We start from the raw sequence: 16,722 nt of genomic DNA, 5'->3' as shown, positions 1-16,722 counted from the left end.
CAAATCGAAGGCTCCAACTACCTCCAGGACCGGGTAATATTAATAACGATAATAATAATAATAATAATAATAATGCCGATGACGGCCGGCCGCCCCGGGGAAGAGCAGTACGTAGTAGACCCCGCGGTAGATTTGGATTAAGAGCTAGCAATAGAGCTAGATCAAGAACTGGCTTAAAAGTTGGCAATATAGCTCCTTCTAGTAGAGCTGGTTCAAGAGGAAGGCCCCGTAGAAGACCTCGTAAGAGCACTAGTCCGCCGCAGCTTAAAGGAGGATAGATTGGCAAGAGCATAATAGTAGATTGGTAAGAGCATGATAGATAGGTAAGAACAATTATTACTATAGTAGATAAATATAATAACAAATAAATCTTTACAACTCTCAATCTCCCTTTCTCTCTCTCTCTTTCATTACTTTCATTAACTATTAATTATATTAATTATCTTCGAAGACGATAATCTGGAGTTTGAGCAGCGCTTCAATAATATATTAAAAGAAGAAGAAGAGCGGCGCGATTTGCTTGCTCTCAAATGCCAACGCACTACTGCTGGAGGTTGGGTTAGCACCAAGACGGCATTACCAGCCAAAGATGAACTTCTTCATAAGAAGAAAATTACTACTATCAAACTATATCTCCCTATCCGGCCAAAATGATATATCACTCTTATTATAAGCTGTAACTCAGATTATTCTAACTCGTAGTTTAGGTAGCTAAATCTCACCACCGGCTTATACCTCTATATATATATAAAAAAAAAGGAATTCAACTCGACTTATTCCGCGCACCCTAATTAAATACCTCATAGTATACCCTTTTTCAAAGCAACCGTCAACGGCACCGAGAAATAGTACATCTTACAACAATCTTACATCTCCTATTCCCCAGAACGGCCCACACACAATCAACACCAGAAACCACAACGGATAAGATTGGAGGATGAGAAGGATGTAAGAAACGTTAATAATATAATAACTAAGTATTTAAAGAAGAAATAAAGCACAAGTAGGGAATTAAACGCACGAACTCTCTAGACTTACACTAATAGTAGTTGTAGGCGTCCCCGTAAACCGCTATACTATAGGCGTCCCTATAGCACCCCTAATAGGGTTAGTAATAGTATAATAGTTGGAAGTAAACTATATTGGCTGATTGGAGCGTTTTGAGCGTGTTTGCTAAGTCTAGCTGGGTTTATAGGCAAGATAATAGAAAGATTCGCGGAAGGGGTCAGATCTAGTAATGTTTTGGTTGGTGTTGTACCCCTAAATACAAATTCGAAATACTAAGAGCCTTCCCGTGCTTCCCGTTTTGGCGCTGGCGCTAAAGGAAATTGGCGCCGATTGATTGGGTGCATCCGAACTAAGTATGGATCTAGTATTTCACTTCCTAAATGTCTACTTACATGGGCGTTTCTCTGTCTTCCTTGGCTATATCTAGGCTCCGGCCAAGGAAACTGTATTTTTACCTCAAGTATTGTAAATTCCCTTCTAAGGGTTAAATTAATAATAAAAGTAAAGACAGATTTCTTAAATAAGTATTTAGGCGGGGAAATACTACCTACTTCCTATACTATAGTAAGTAATAGAAACTCTTTAACTATAATTAATATACTTATTAATTCGGAAGTAAATAGAAATATTTTCTAAGTAAGATATTTACTAATCGTCCTATTAATAAACTTGAAATTAAGAAGTTTGAAGGCTTTAAACCCTATGTAACAGGAGAATATAATAGTAAGTATAGTAAAATAAGGAATTTATACCTTAGAGGTATGTTTTAAATATGGAACTATATCCTTCCCAATAAAGTAATAATAATTATTAACTTCGGCTACAACCTAATTCTTAATGAATATTGGATATAGGAATATTACGTCCTAATAAATATAATCATCCGATACTTTATCTTCCTTTAAATAAAGGAGGAAGAAGCCGCGGAAGAACGAAAAGAAAAGGCTAGAGTATTTTTTTTAAAATAGTTTAATATTATATTTAGGAATTGGAATTAGCTATTAATCAAAATTAGAATCCGGAGCCCCAACTATAGACCCCGATAGGCTACCCTATTACATTATTTGAAGAGGCGAAAGTTGAAGTAATACGGAAGGAGGAAAATAAAAATTTATTTAAAATAGAATAGGAGTTCTATAACTAATATATACCCTTTAAGGAGGCCGAATAATAACTACTATTATACTAAGAATATATTATTATATTAAATAAAGAATACAAGGTAGATTCCTACTAAAGGGATGATATCCGAAAGGGTAAACCTCCGCACACCCACCCCAAACCTACATACACCCAAAAACCAGGGAAAAGTGGGACTGTGCAGCTAATGACACCTGACATTGTAAATCCCGTTTTTACCCGCAAAATTTCGTCCTTCAAATATACGCAACATTTCCTTCAGCTTGGTTATTTCTTTCGCTTTTTTTTATACAGCAATTGTACTAGCACTAGCACTCTACACACATCCACATTGAATTATCATTAACGGCCTCCTTTAATGAGCTGTTTGAGTTATTAAATATTGGTATTATTTAGAGTAGAGTAGAGTAGAGTAGAGTAGAATAGAGTAGAGTTCCTTTAATGCTATAAAGTATTACTAGATTGGCGTTGAAAGATTTGCTGTATGGGATTTTCTGTATGGGATTTACTGGGTCAGAATGTGCAAGATATTACAAAGTACGGTTTTTATAGCTAAAATGACGTATTTTACATAACAGCTGACATACCTCCTTTTTGGGTGTATGTAGGTTTGGGGTGGGTGTGCGGAGTTTTACCCATCCGAAAGTACTACCGGTTAAAGAGAGATAGAGTAGGCTAATATAAGTACTATAATAACCTAGCGGTCGTAGGTACTAAAATTTTCCTTAAATTTATAGAACGAAAGTATATTAATATTATTAATCTCTATAAGCTAGATTAGTTCATTGAAAATTAGCGTTAGAAGGATTAAATAATAGTAGAGGATAAGGAGGAGCTTAGGGAGAAAGTAAGGAAAGAAATCCCGGAGTACGCCTACTAATACTTCGACGTCTTTAGTAAAAAGTAGTCTAATACCCTTTTAAATTATTACTTAAATAATCATAGGATCGAATTAGAAGGAGGGAGGTTGGAGGACCTCGCTTATAGCCCCTTTTATAAAATCATAATTAATAAGTTAGAAGCTTACTAGAAATATATTAATAAAGCCCTTACTAAAAGTTTTATTAAAAGTAGCTCAGTACTTTAAGCTACGCCTATCCTCTTTATACCTAAAGCTAATAATAGTTTATACTTCCATATAGACTATTAGAAATTAAATATAATTATAAGGAAGGATTAGTACTTACTATTATTAATCAAAGAGATTATTTTGTGTATTAATTAAGTAAAGATCTTTACGAAAATTAATATCTAATAAGTATTCTACCGAATCCGTATATATTCTAATAATAAAGAACAAATGGTATTCTATACCTAATATAGGGCGTATAAATATAAAGTCCTACCCTTTAGATTAATCAACGGACCTTTAATATTCTAGTAATATATTAATAATATTCAAATAGGCTATTTAAACAGGTTCTATAGCGTATATATCAATAATATTCTGATTTTCTTCAATAATTTAGAGGAATATAAAGTATATATTAAGCAGGTCCTAGCCCAGCTAGAGGCAGCGGATTTGTAAGTAAATTTAGATAAATATAAATTCTACATCGAAAAAACAAAATTTTTAGGCTGTGTTATCGGAAATAACGGCGTCGCTATAGATCCCTCGAAAATTACTATTGTAAAGGATTAGCAAATTCTAATAAATATAAAGGGAATATAATCCTTTTTAAAACTTTATAACTTTCATTAGAAGTTCGTTAAGAACTATAATTAATGGTCTTATTCCCTATACTATAACTATAGCGCCTTATTAGCATAGGGTCCATCTCCAGTTCTCTAAAGGGGAAAACCGTATAGCATTAAGCGCTACCGGATAAAAACCCCCAACTTTATTTCGGCTATAATTCTCTATACCGCTCCTACTTTACTTACAATTATAACGGTTCTCACCTACTACTTTAACGAATTAATTCCGTTTCTTCTATTACTATATTATTCTAATATTAGAATAATAAGGATAATAGGAATAAAACTGAACCTGGCGTACCGCCTTCTTCGCTATTTTTCTATTTTACGCCCTACTACTCCTTCCTCCGTCCTCTCCCTACTTCCCTATCCTATCTTCCTATTTACTACCCTACTTATCTACCTCCTTACCCTATTTATAAATACTTTTACCTTATTATTTATTCCTTTACTCTACAATTCCGCCTCCATTTATAATAGTACTAGGACCCCTTCCTCTTATTTATATAATCCTTTATATAGCGCCCCTTTTTTTAATCCTCTTCCTTTTTCTTCCTTATTATAATTTCTAATAAAATAACTTCCTCCAACTATTATCGCCCTAGCCTAATTAATTTAATTTCCAATATAGAGGGTCCTTCCCCTAATCCATCCTTAAGCCCTATATTCCCCGTAACTTTACTTTTAGAATTTATATTCCTTATTCGCAACTTTTATAATTTCCTTAATAGTCATCCCCTTTAAAACTAATATAGTTTCTTTCTTCTTCGTCTTCAACCCTTATATTAATTTAATTAATATTATTCGTAAAATTCCTTACTTTTACTATACTTTAAATCTCGCTTCTATCTTATATTCTAAAAATAAGCTTAGTTCCTTTAATACCTACCGTAAGGTTATTATTAAAAAGATTTGCCATTATTTCGGCAATTAGTAAGTTCCTTATTCTCTATTTTTCTGCCCTTTTTTATTATTTAATTTCTATATTTCTAATTAGCGGCGCCCAAAACGCCAACTATACTTATATCCATAAAATATATATATTAAACGTTCTTATTAGCCTTTACAACGTTCGTAATATTATTTAACGATAGCCGTTATTATAGTATTAAATAATTAGAATAAATATAATTGTAATTTAAATACCTTCGTTCGTACTACTAACGATTTAATTAATTATATATATATATATTTAAAATAGGATAGCCTACTTACTAATTACAAATATTTTCCTTATACCGTAGGTTATAGTATTACTAAATTCTAATAGAAAGATTACTATAAATTAATTATAAGGGATATCTCTATATACTTACAGTAGCTGGGTGGGTCAAAAGACTGGCTAAGGAGTTAGTGCCTTTCGCGGGCGGATCCACGTAAAACCACGTTCGCGCTACCAGTCTGCTAACGCACGGACTGAGACCAGGGTTTTCGCCCGCAAAAAAGTTGTTAGCACTATCTGAATTTTGCGCTTTTTCTATTAGTACATTCCGGTATACCCATTTTTCGCACCTTCGTATACTTTTCGTATAAAGAATTCTAAGGGGGGATCCCGGGGGGCGCAGTCCCCTAGCATCAAAGTAAATAGAAGAAAGAAACGGCTAGGCTAAAATCCAATTATAAAGTATCGCCCCCTGATTTTGTATATAATCCTGCACTAAAAAACTTATATACTAAATAGTAGATATACAGTGTCTAGAAGAGCGCTAGGCCTAAATCGGCAGCCAGTTAGAGGCCCAAACGCTAAAATCCGACCCTTGTACTATAGATTTCTCTACTCAAGACCGAGCCTGTAAGTGCATATACACCAAAAATTGTCCGAGATTAGTATGCAGTATGCAGTTATGCAGTTGTAGCTGGAGATTAATTCTGACACCAAAATCTTATACAGTAACTGGCGTATATACAGTACCTAGAGAATGCATTTGCAGGGGTTTCTACTGTATATAGTATAAAGGTACGAATAAGCTACAACCCAAGATGAAGCCCTATACGGACCAACCCAAAATCCAGCTTTGTACCTAACAACCCAGAATCCAGCCTTGCACCCATACGGAAGGGCGCGGCGTACCGCCCCGAACACTAGTTTATTATGATTATATCCCTTCCCTACCCAACAGTAGTACTATAAATTTAATTCGGATTATATCTAGTTCTAATAGTAATACTATTACTCTTATACGTATTATATCCGACGGTAGCAGTTTCGCTACTCTTATTCGTATAATTTTTAATTTTAATAGTAATAATCCTTTTTCTAGGAGCCTTATAACTGTCGATACTCCTAACCGCCCCCTTATAAATAAAAATTAGATTTAATAGCGCTATAAAATTATTATAAATTAAATTTATATGATAGAACTATTCCAATAATTTTTTGAATGCAATTAAACGTTCGTTAGATAATATTTTTCAGTTCTTATCATAGCTACAATTCAAATAACTCCTATAATTAGTATAATTATCTCCTCCTTATTCCCGTCCTCTTATTTTAATATTATTAATATTCTATTTTTTTCTTAGGAGTACCTTCCAATTTCCTCGCATTACTCCTCCTCTAATTCAACTACTAAATAATATTCTTTTAACCTCCCTAACTTTAATACCTATAATAGAATCTTTTCGGCTTTAACTCCGTTGTTTAAGAATTCTTAAAATTCCTCTTTTATTAGTAACTAAGCTTCCAAATTCGCTTAAAAATTAATATTTATATCAAAGTAATTTAGGATAATATAAATAAAAGTTTCCTTTTTGAATCTGTAGGCGTAGATAGGGGTTAAGACGTCCGGTACTTTACTCTAATAGAGGAAAGCCCGGAGGCTAATAACTTCCGTCCTAATTTAAATAAGGAAGGAACTCTTCGTTTTAATTAATAGGTACGGCTCTTCTTCGTCTTCTCCTAATTCTCAACGTCTTCCTTTATTCTTCTTCGTACCGACTATATATCGCTAAATAGCCTCTCCGCTAAATTTAAGGGTAAGGGTAATAATAGGAAATTTATACTATCGCCCTAGTTTTACTACCGCCGCCGCTAGGTAGTAGTTGTAGCGCGATACCTATTCCCAATTTGTTACATCTTCTAATTATTCCTCCCAGTCGGCGGCTATTAGCTCTAGGACTTACAATGGTAGTAGCGGGGTCCTTAATTCCGGGGGGGGGGGACTAGCTACCATTACTAGCAGTTTCTCCGTCGGCGCCTATACCTCGGCCTACCGAGCCTTAGCTACGCCACTCTCTGGTTTATCGGCGGGTGGCCGACCTCTAGACCGTCGTACCCGTTAAGGACTATAGCTATATAGCAAAACTATTCATTATATTAACTCAAAAAGGGGAAGAGTATATTCAAAATAAAGAATATCAGGCGGCGTTTAAAGAATTAAAAGTACAATTACTAAATACGCCTATTCTACTTTATTTTAAGTACGACCGACTAATACAGATTAAAACGGATGCCTCTAATAGTATTATAGCTAGTATCCTCTTATTAAAGATAGAAGGGTATTGGAAGCTAATTACATTTTTCTCAGAAATTATATATAGGGCGGAATATAATCATTCTATTTATAATAAGGAATTTATAACTATCGTACGAACGTTATAATATTGGAGGGTAAAATTTATAGGATTATAGGCGCTTTTCCTAGTTACTACGGACTATAAAATATTAAAATATTTTAGAATAAAACACTTATTAAACTTTTATTAAATAGAATAGGCCAATATCCTAGCCTAATACTACTTTATAATATTTTACCGACCGGGTAAGGACAATAGAGCGGCCAACGCCCTATTTCGGAAATTAAAGGCCTTAAAGACCTAAAAGGCGAAATAAGAAGCCTACCGGATAATTTATATCTTTAAAACCCTTAAAAATAGTTTACTAACATATACGGATAATTTAATCTCTATTATTAATATATACCTACTTAAAACTATAAATACTATTAAAACGAATATTATTAAAATAAACCTAAAGGTTATCAAAATATAAGAAGATTAAAAGCTATTAACTATAAATGAACTACTAGAGGGTTACATCTTGATAGACCGCCTAATCTTCAAGAATAAAATTAGTATAGAGTTCGAGATCTATCGAAATATAGTTCGCCAAGGGGAAAAGAAGTATTAACTTATTACTTATAATAGAATATTAATATAATATAGGAAATTAATAGTACTATTAAGTATATTGTAGGTGAAGGTAATCTATAAACTATATTTCAAAATCATAATAATAATAGTCTTATTCCCTATGCTATAACTATAGCGCTTTATTGGCATGGGGTCCTTCTCTAGTTCTCTAAAGGGGAAAACCGTACGGTATTAAGCACCGCCGGATGAAAATCCTTAATTCTATCTTAATTATAATTCTCTATACTATTCCTACTTTATTTATAGCTATAATAGTTTTTACTTACTACTATAGCGAATTAATTTCGTCTCTCCTACCGCTACATTATTTTAATATTAAAATAATAAAAATAATAGGAATAGGATTAGACAAAGTATACTACTTCCTTCACTACCTCTCTATTTTACTCCCTACTATTCCTTCCTTTACTTTCTCCCTACTTCCCTATCCTATCTTCCTATTTATTATTTTACTTCTCCACTTCCTTATTCTATTTATAAATACCTCTACCTTATTATTTACTCTATTACCCCGCGGATTTACCTCTATTTATAATAGCGTAAGGACCCTCTTCCTTCGTTTATATAATCCCCTATGTAGTACCCCTTTTTAATCCTTTTTCTCCTTCTTCCTTATTATAACTTCTAATAAAATAATTTTTTCTAACTATTATTGCCCTAGTCCGATCGATTTAATTTCCGACGTAGAAGGTCCCTCTTCTAATACATTTCTAGGCTTTATATTCCTTATAATTTTACTTTTGAAATTAATATTCTTTATTTATAATTTTTATAATTTCTTTAATAATTATCCTCCTCTAAATTAGTATAGCTTCCTTCTTCGTCCTCTTCGGCCCTTATATTAATTTAATTAATATTATTTATAAAATTCCTTATTTTTACTATACTTTAAATTTCGCTTCTATTTTGTATTCCGGTAATAAATTTAATTCTCCTAATAATTTCCGTAAGGTTATTATTAAGAAGATCTATTTTATTTCAGCGATTAGTAAATCTCTTATTCTCTATATTTCCTTTCCTTTTTTCTTATTTAATTTCTATTCTAATTAGTAGTATTTAGAATACTATTTGCGCTTATACTTATAAAATATATATATTAAATATTCCTATTAGCTTTTATAATATTTATAATACTATTTAGGTAATAATTATTACTATAGTATTAGGCGGTTAGGATAGGTTTAATTATAATTTAAATACTTTTATTCGTATTATTAATAAATTCGTTTGTTATATATATATATACGTTTAGAGTATAATAAATTGCCTACTAACTATAAACGTTTTTCCTATATTATTAAGTATAATATTATTAACTTTTAATAAAAGGGTTATTGTAAATTAATTGTAAGGGATATTTATTATAATTATATCCCTTCTCTTCTTAATAGTAGTATTATAAACCTAATTCGGATTACATCCGGCTCTAATAGTAGTACTATTATTTTTATACGTATTATATCCGGCGGTAGTAATTTTATTACTCTTATTCGTACAATCTCCGGTTTTAGTAATAATAATTCCGTTTTTAGTAGCTCTATAATTATTAATATTCTTAGTCGCCCCTTTATAAATAATAATTAAGTTTAATAGCGCTATAAGGTTTTTATAAATTAAATTCGTATAATAGAATTATTTAAATAGTTTTTTAAATATAATTAAGCGTTTATTAAATAGTATTTTTTAATTCTTATTATAATTATAGTTTAGATAGCTTTTATAATTAGTATAATTATTTTCTCTTTATTCCCTTCCTTTTATTTTAGTATTATTAATATTTTATATTCTTTCTAAAAGTACTTTACAATTTCTTTACGTTATTCCTCTTCTAATTCGATTATTAGATAATATTTTTTCAATTTCTTCAATTTTAATACTTATAATAGGATTCTTTCGGCTTTGGTTCTATTGTTTAAGAATTCCTGAAATTCCTCCTTCGTTAGTAATTAAACTTCTAAATTATTTTAGAAGATAGTATTTATATTAAGGTAATTTAGGATAATATAGGCGAAGGTCTCTTTTTCGAGTTTGTAGGTGTAGATAGGGGTTAGGACGTTTAGTATTTTCTTCTAGTAGAGGAAAGCCCGAAGGTTGAGAATTTCTATCCTAATTTAGATAAGGAGGGAGTTCTTCATTTTAGTTAGTAAGTACGGTTCTTCTTTATCTTCCTTTAATTTTCAGCGTCTTCCTTTCTTCTTTTTTATATTAACTATATATTACTAGATAGTTTTTCTATTAAATTTAGGGGTAAAGTTAATAATAGTAAATTTATATTATTATTTTAATTTTACTACTATTACCGTTAGGTAGTAGTTATAGTATAATACCTATTTCTAATTTATTATATCTTTTAATTACTCCTCCTAATTAGCGGCTATTAGTTTTAAGATTTATAATAGCGGTAGCGGGGTCCCTAATTCCGGGGGAGGATTGGTTACTATTACTAGTAGTTTTTCCGTTAGTATTTATTCTTCGGCCTATTATATTTTAATTATACTACTTTTTAATTTATTAGTAAGTAGCCAACCTCTCAATTATTGTACTCAAATATAATTAAATACTTAGGTTACTATCCTTTAAACGAATTGGGTTTAATTTATTTGGGCGAGCCTTTTTTTAAAAGCTTAGACCCTTTTATTAAAGTAGAAGTTGAACGGCGGATAGAATATTTCTATTTTTAGGTTTATTATTAACGTAGTTTTATATATTTTAATAATAATTTTTAAATATTTAATTTAATATTTCACTAACCTAATTACAATCCCTTATAATTTCCTACAAATTTTAATTAGTTAATAGAATATTGAGGCTTTGTATATAATAGCACTATAAATATATTTAGTATATATTTCCTTTACTTAAGTAAAGGAGTAACCTTATATTTTTACTATTAATTTTGTAAGTATATTCGCTTGGATTATTATTTTTTATTTTACTGCTTTTATATAAGCCTTATAATTAAATTGATAACTTAGTTAGACCCTTAGGAATTATATTAATTTTATTAATTAAAATATAATATCCCTAAGTTAGAGAGTTTCTATCTTTAGTACCCTTATCCGTATAAAATATATTAATTTTATTTTTATTACTTCGAATTCTATACTTCTCGCCCCTACTTATTCCAAATATACCTTTTACACTATTTATAATATTTAATAGTTTTCTTTAATAATATAGGTTATTACTATAATATTAATATTATCTATAAAGCTAATTATAATTATATTTAGAATTATTACTAATTCCCAATATAATAGGGTAATAGAGAGAATAAATAAAATAGGGGAGAGGGGGGAGCCTTATAATATACTAATAATAATTACGTAGGGGCGGGATATTTTATTATCAAAAAAGAGGGAATTTCTCCTACTAGCAACGAAATTTATTACTTACTTAATAATTTATATTAGAAGCTATATTTCCTATAGGGTATATAGAAGCTACCTATAGTTAATTTTATTAAACGTTCCTTTTAAATTTAGAAGTTTAAGGGATATTACGGCCTTAAGTTTTTAGGCCGTGTGTACTATATTAGTAACTACCCGGATTATAAATTTTATTAAATAATTTATTTAATTATTTATTTAGCCCTCTAGTAGGAGGTTAAACTCTTCAGCTACTTATATAAATCTTTTAACTATAAGTACCTTAAAGATTTTTCCTATATTATTAAATAACAATATTAATTTTTATATATTTATTAATTTTTATTAGGTAGTACTCTTTCTAGGCTTCTTAAGGATAATTACCTTTATATTTTTGAATTACTATAAGAAGTAATTAAATTAGAGGTTAGCGGATACTAAATATATTATAATTTATTAGAATAGGTACTTATATAATTTTAAAAATTTATTTAAATACTAATTAATCCTAAGGGCCTTATTAAATACTATTCGGAAGAGTACGTCCTAGACGTCTTCTTTATTAATTAATTTATTAATAATTATTAGGTTAATACCCTTTAATAGTTTAATTTAATTTAGTAGGTAATTTATTAGAACTTCTACCTTTAGGAAAAAGCGGTTAGTAAGGACTTTAGCCTTATTACTATAATTTCTAATTTCTATTACCCCTTTATAGATTTAAAGGGTTAGTAATTTAAGCGGATTTATTAATTAGTAACTTTAGGTTTAAACCTATTGTTTTAATAATTAGAATCGATTTAGGTTCTTCGAAGTTTTAATAATACTATTATACTATATAGCCTATTAGGCCTTTATAATAATCTTTTTCTTTTTTATTATAGCTTTAATAAATTCCCTTTAGTTCGGTATTATTTAGTATTTAAATTACTCCTAATATATCCTTTATACTTCTTTTATAGCTATTTTATATTTTAATATTTATTAATTCGCTTTCTTCCTTCGACCTTTCTTCTAATATAGGACGCATTCTTCTACAATATTTATAAATTCTCTATTAAATTTGCGAAAGGCGAATTTAAAGTCTTGTATTATATTAATCCTTTTTAGGATTAATATTTATTTCTCTAAGGCTTCCTTTACTTTTTCTATATTTATAAAACTCTAATTATATTTTCCTTTTTCTTTAGTTTTTTTATTTTTTCTTCCTACTTAGACCTAAATCTCTTAAGGGTAGTAGTCTAAACCGGTTTATTCGTACTACTATATTCTTTAATATTCAGCTTCGACCTTGGGTAATAGTTATATATAATTGATTATTTTATCTTTCTCTCCTTATATTATATTTCTAAATTTAATTAATTTACTATAGGGGATAAATAAATTAAATCTTTAATATTATACTTATATAAGGAGGTAAACGGCCCTTAGGTTAGTCCTATTCTTTAGATTCTAATTAGAATAATAGAGGTTAAAACTTTTAATAGTAATTAAATTTTTTACTAGAGGTTTTACTTCAATAAATTTAAAGAGCAATAATTCCTATTAATATTTTAGTATTCTTTGTATAAAGATAGGGGAGTAGATAGAATGGATAATCGTTAGATTTTTTAAATTTCTAAATATAATTACGGTCTAATCCTTTCCAATTTAGAAATTTAGGTCCTTTAAGTTCTATTTTTTATTTATATATATTACCACCCTTTCCTTCTCCGAACAATTAACCTTAAAATACCTTCCGCTTCTAGGATAATAAATATCCTTATTTAAATTTTTACCCGGCCCTTAGATTACTATAATATTATAAATCTCTTGTTATTTAAGTAAAAGTTTTCCCCTTTTATATAATTTCCCTATATTTTAATAGAGTATTTTGAATTAAATTATTAATTACTCTAAAATAAAGTTCCTTCTAATCCCTTAGTAGAGGATAAAAGTACTACTTCCTTAAGGGGGGCTATAGTCGTATAAATATTATTATTATTATACAACCGACTTCCCCTTATATTTTATAAATATATATAGTAGTTATTTATTAAATCTTATAGGGTTATAAACTTTAATTAAATAGATAGGCGGATTTATTTTTTTAGCCGTCTCCTCTTTACGCTTCCTCCAATATATTTCTTTAGGGTAGTAATAGTATAGGAATTAGAGGGGGTATTTAATAAAATACCTTCGTTTATAATTTTTATCGTCGGCTCTAATACTTTTCTAGTTAAATTCTTATAGAGGGCGAATATCTATAGCCTTTTAGTATATATAATAAATACTTTTATAATTACCTTCCGGAGAATAGGGTACTCCTTATAATTATATATATAGTACCCCTTCTTCCTATATAATTTATAATAAACGAGTAATTTATTATTATTAAACGGATAATTTATTTCGCGAAAATAGTCTCCTTTATATTTAATTTTACTATAGTAGGCGTAAATATTATTTTAATAATAGAATTTTACTATATATCCAATTTCCTAATATTTAAAGTATCATTAAATATTATTCGAGGTTTAGAACGGTTCGTAGGTATATATTACCGTTCTAGAGAAAGAGGTTATTTTAGAGGAAATATACCGCTAATATAGTAGCGACTTCTATAAGGAGTAAGCTTCTATTCTCTCCGTCCCTTTTCTTCTATAGTCGAATTCTAATAATAATACCTCTAGGTTCCTCTCCTTTACTATATTCGAAATAGCTTCCGCTATAGTATAATTATTAACGTTATTCTAAAGTACGCCTTAAATTAATACACCTATAGTACTTATAGTAAAAAAAGGATTAGGGCTAAAAATTTCTTTAATTTATATTTAATTTTATTAATATTAAATACGTATAGGTTCGTTAAATATAATTATATAATTTCTAATTATTAATATTCTAATAACTATACGGATTACTAAGCCGGGTTTCTTCTTATTTAAATAAATAGTTAGGGTCGTTTTTATATCTTCGTTCGAATAATTTATAAATTCAATAGTAATTATCGCTCCTTTAATAGTAAATTACTATTCGAGGTTAAAAGGAATAAACTCCTTAATAATAGTAGGTAGTTATTAAAGGGTAGCACTAATTTTATTCGGGCTGACTTTCATTATAATATTAGCCTAATATTTTAATACCTCTTAAGCGCTTTTCTTAATTTCCTTTAAAATATCCTTCTTTAAATTATTAAAATCCTTCTTAATAATAAATTAGTCTATTCTAACCTTACTAATTTCGGGTTATATAGATCCGCCTTTTTTAATATATACCTTTACGAATTTAAAAAGTAGCTTTCGAATTTAACGATGGTCCTCGGTCGAAATAGTATTATAGTCCGTAGATTTATTCGCTTTAATAATAAATTTCTTTAATATTTCGTTATTTTTATTTATTTTATCCGAAGTCTTTATACTAAATATAGCTTCGGGGTTATTGTATATTAAAATTTCCGCGAGCGGATTGTAAACGCTATTTTCAAATCTATAAGTACTACTATCAATAGCTATTGGCAACGACGATATAACGCTATCGCTGCGTTCGTTGTAGGATATTGTAAGGGACGTAAATAACCTTCCTAAGTTGATTGTCGTTGTTAGTTTTCGTTTTGGAGCACTTCTTAACTAGAAATTAGCGTTTCCAGTCTTAAAGCAGTTTTTTAAATTTAATTTCAAAATTATAATTACCTACCTAAACTGTAATAAAACCTAACAATTAATCGCAGCTTAATATTAGTAGCCGGGAATAATAAGGGATATCAACCACTTTATTATAAATTACTTAATATACTCTACTTCAAAAATTCCTTGTAATAAAACCCCCAGAGAGTTTTATCTATTATCTATTCCCAACTACAATTAGAGCAACTTCATTATAAACTATAAATTAATATTAAAGGACCGCTAAGGTTTCAACGACGCACTAATTATAATCGATGGACTTAATAAAGCTACTTAGACCATTTTATATTATACAAACGTGATAGTAAAAAATACGGCGCAAATATACCATAAGGGCTTATACTACATTTATAAACTACAGAGGGAGGTTGTATCCGACCGAGGCCTATCATTTATTATAAACTCCATAAATAAATTAGTTAAGATTTTAAATATTAAATAGAAGCTAGTATTTTTAAAGTATAACCAAACCGCAAGCTAAACCGAAATTATAAACGAATATCTTGATTAGAAATTATATCTATCGTAAACTACTTCTAGGATAATTAATTCGAAGTAATTCCCACTATAAATATAATATAAATGAATATACCCTATAAGAACTTGAAAGGGATATAGCCCTACAAAGTACTTTATAGCTTCCTAATACCTAATATATTTAATTAGGAATTACAAACTAATCTCAACGGCGTTTAATTATCAATATAAGGAAAACTCAATTATAAAGATACCTAAAATATAATAAAGAGGATATAAGGATATATCGTTAAAGTAAGGGAATTAATAATAAAAACGTAAGAGAAGATAATAAGTAAACTAATACCGTTATACCCCTAATTTCAAAATAGAAAATAAAGTTTTCATTATTAAAAGAAGCGAATTGTCCGATAAACCCAACTATAAACTAAACTTCCCCTTAATTGATAAGTATTTTATAATTAAGGAGATATATAGATACTTATATCGTTTAGAAATATTGGAGGGGTAGTATAGTACTAATATTTTCTACATAGACCGCCTAAAGAAATATCCTAATAATTCTCTACTAGAATAGTATATGGAAATACCTAATAATAAATATATAGAGGACAATATTAAATAGGAAGTAGAGGAGCTTCTACTATTGAAAATACATTAAGGACGGCTTTAATACTATACCAACTAAAAAGGGTATAACCCAAACCCGGAATATTATAACGTATAGAACTATAAAAATTCAATATACTTTATAAAACCTTTTAATAAGAAGTATTTAAAGTAACTAGGACTCTCAATAAAATTAAACTATTAATTACAAATAATAAAAGTAGAGGAATTTAATTTCAATTCTAATAATAGGGGGGATAGCTCAGTTGGGAAGATCTGAGCTTGGCCTCCTTTCGGTTTCATCCGAAAGGTCGTGGGTTCGAATCCCGCTCCCCCCCCCCCTCTTTCATCCGGTTTTTTCGGCCGGATCGGATGAAAGATCTTCCCCGCTGTCGCTCCACTAAGCGCTCTTAGAAGAAGAAGAGCATTTACAGCGAAATCAAATGTGGGGGCCCACCCTAGTTTAAAACCCTAGGTATACGTAACTAGGCATATATTAAAAATTTCATCCTACTTAAAGAAGCACCGGCCGCCTCCGCCCCGCTCTACTAATAGGGTTTAAGAATTGGAACCCTACCTCCGAAATCTATTCTAGAGCTACAGTT

General features: G+C 29.6%; 1 pseudogene across 1 annotated transcript; it reads left to right on the top strand.

Moving 5' to 3' along the window:
• The first annotated feature begins 16,368 nt into the window (after window positions 1–16,368).
• On the top strand, window positions 16,369–16,455 carry NCU15085 (annotated as a pseudogene). Its single transcript has one exon. The product of its transcript is annotated as a tRNA-OTHER (tRNA).
• Window positions 16,456–16,722: the final 267 nt, after the last annotated feature.

The sequence above is a fragment of the Neurospora crassa genome, linkage group V (genome assembly GCF_000182925.2).
Source record: "Neurospora crassa OR74A linkage group V, whole genome shotgun sequence".
Lineage (NCBI taxonomy): Eukaryota > Fungi > Ascomycota > Sordariomycetes > Sordariales > Sordariaceae > Neurospora > Neurospora crassa.
This window is presented reverse-complemented; position numbering and strand designations above follow the sequence as displayed.